The following is a 3,050-nucleotide window of genomic DNA, read 5'->3' as shown; positions in this document are numbered from 1 at the left end:
TACAGTTGTGCCCTTCATTTAAAAATCCTGACCTCTCAAAGTTTTACAGGAGAAGTGCAAGGTTCACACGATGTAACTCCCAAGGTAATGCACGGGCTCAGCCCTTATCATCCCTGTTACATTGTGGATAAAGAGGGTGTGTGTGATAAATATAGATAAGAGCATCATGGGGCTCTGTTCCGCCCTAATGTTTATACGTGAGTCAGCATTATACAGGATTCGAGGCAGTTGGGGCCATCTCAACTCTGGTGGTTATGTAATTTTAAGGAAGGCTTTTCCAGTTCTTGAAGAAGCAACAGGTATAACTAAAACTTGAGACGGCATATAAGTTATAGATATAATAATTATTTCAGTTGGGAATCTTGAAAAAAATTACATTTCTGAGATCACATATATAGCTGTTTTCTTTTCTGCAACACGTATCTGGCCTTCTGTCACAGCCGTTATTATCAGAGTCACGAGGTGAGGAAAAAGGAGCGTGTCTGGTCAGGAGGTCTGCTGTCCTCAGATCCACCCGTTCACCTTTCTGACTCACATTCACAACTCTCCAGGGACAGGCTGTCATTAGGTCCAAAGCTGATGCAGTCATGTCACTTATCCTGAACCCTGTCTCTAATTTGCTTGTGTTCTGCAGTGCCAAGGTGACTGTTCAGGGCCTCATTTGCGTTAAGTCCGACCCATTCCGAAAATGCACTTTACTCGATATCCACCTTAGATTTGACCCCTGTTCCCCTCCCCTCCCAGCCGAGTACGGGCTATTATTATTGAATGTGCAGGAGAGCCTGAATTATACGGCCTGGGGAGGACCCATCCATAAACATGGCTGCTCTTAATGCAGCAGAGCAACAGGGAGCACCTGGACTGACCTGTGGCATAATTGTAAAAGAAATTACAAGAAAAAGAAACTCCGAGCCAAAGAGGGGGCAGGTGGGGTTTTACTTACTATATCACTGTCTCTGATAGAGCAACCGTGCTGTTTTCAACTCTATTGTCTATATAGATGAGCTACATGTAATATTACTAAGCATAGAATAGCCTATCATGTTTTATTCCACCTTTAAAAAGATAGCACAGTAGATTTGAAAATGACCAACTTGGTTATAAATCTGTGATATCAAAACCATGTTTTAAACTTAAAGGTATAGTATGAAACTGACTTAAACTTTGCAGCATGAAACAATTTTGAACATTATTGGGTTATTGGGTTATTTTGACCAACAAAAGATATTTGCAATGTTTGCCAAGATTTTACTCTATGAACCTTATTTTTACTTTCCCTGTCTCCATAAAAACTCCAGATTACCATGGGCTTGGGTGACCTACCATAAATGAATACAAAACACCTACAGCAATACCTTTAGTGAAGCAGAAGGTCAATTCTTTGGCGTAATTCAACATCTTTGTTAGCCTGACTGAAGAGGCTGGACATACAAGATAAGGGTGAATGACTACAATTATGGCAATGGTTTTACATTGTCTTACTGTGTAGTCAAAGTCGACAATAAATTAGAAATTTGTAACCAACTGTTGAGCGTTGAGAGTGATTTTTTCCAGGCTGCAATTCAACTTTGGCTCACACTGTACTGACTGCTTTGATAACATCGGCTTACTTACAGTACTGTACTTATTATTTTATCTTGACGTAGTGTGGTAGTTCTACTTCCATCTCCACTAGACTTCTGAAAAATCAGATGGAAGTCCAGCTGAATACAGCTGAAGTTTGTACCACATGTATGGAGCACTATTCCAAGAAGAGCCCTCAGTTTGCAATCCTACACGTACGACAAATGTGACCACACCCTCGCTAAGGTACATGACTACATATAGACTGCAGTTTGACATGTTGTGGTGTTCAAAGCCAAAAAGTAACTACGACTACCATTAATACAAAGACCACTTAAACCACATCTGCCCAACAGGCTGTTTTATCCATGACAAATCTCTCCAAATCCATCCTCTTGGTAGATGTGTCTGAAATGATGATGATGATTGTAGATAGTTACGACATCCGTTCGGTGCACTTAAATGTCACCTCTGACAGTAAGACTGAGCGGGGGATTCCGCTGGAAATTTACAGTCCCTCAGTGCATCCATACTGGGGGACAGCAGATAAAGTATTGCAGCTGTCGGATATTTTCAACACGTCCTCATCATGCCATTGTGATTGCACGATAAAGTTTCATTTCATTCATTTTCACGGTTTAAAGTACACTCAGGTAAGATCCTACATGTTTTTCAGGTGTCCCTGCCAATCACGATCTAAAAACACAAAGGAGATAAAGTATTGCTGATGTTGGATATTTTCAACACGTCCTCATCATACCGTTGTGATTGTACGATAAAGTTTCATTTCATTCATTTTTACAGTTTAAAGTACACTCAGGTAACCTACATGTTCTTTAGGTGTACCTGCCAATCACGATCTAAAAACACAAAGGAGATAAAGTATTGCTGATGTCGGATATTTTCAACACGTCCTTGTGATGCCATTGTGATTTGACGATAAAGTTTCATTTCATTTATTTTTACAGTTTAAAGTACACTCGGGTAAGAACCTGTGTTTTTCAGGTGTCCCTGCCAATCACAATCTAAAAACTACTACTAACACAAAAGTTCAACATTGTCAACAATAGCCTCAGTACATTTAACTACAATCATTTTAAGTAATTTCCTATCTACAATTGTTGCATACGAAATATGGTATGTTGATTTGATCTTTGAAAGGAAAATAAGGCCCACCACAGGTGAAAATCACAGTGCAGACTGCTAACTACTGTTATTGGCAATAAGGCCACACCAAGTAAATTTTATGGATGGCGTCCTTTGGAGACCCTAAATCTAATGCGAGAGGGCGAAAAAAAACAAGAAGGGCCCTAAAAACAAGATGCCTAGATTAGAAATATACTAAGAGACGACAAATGTTAGGACACACATTGAATGAGGTGACACAGTGTAACAAGCAAGAAGTCTTTTATTCATCGTCAAAACAGCAATAAATCAGGTGGAATAGTGGACAGTGAAAAATTTTCTGTTATTGACAGGATGGTAAT

Source organism: Branchiostoma belcheri, unplaced genomic scaffold, assembly GCF_001625305.1.
Source record: "Branchiostoma belcheri isolate BF01 breed outbred unplaced genomic scaffold, Haploidv18h27 scaffold10, whole genome shotgun sequence".
NCBI classification, from domain to species: domain Eukaryota; kingdom Metazoa; phylum Chordata; class Leptocardii; order Amphioxiformes; family Branchiostomatidae; genus Branchiostoma; species Branchiostoma belcheri.
Note: the sequence above shows the minus strand (reverse complement) of the source record.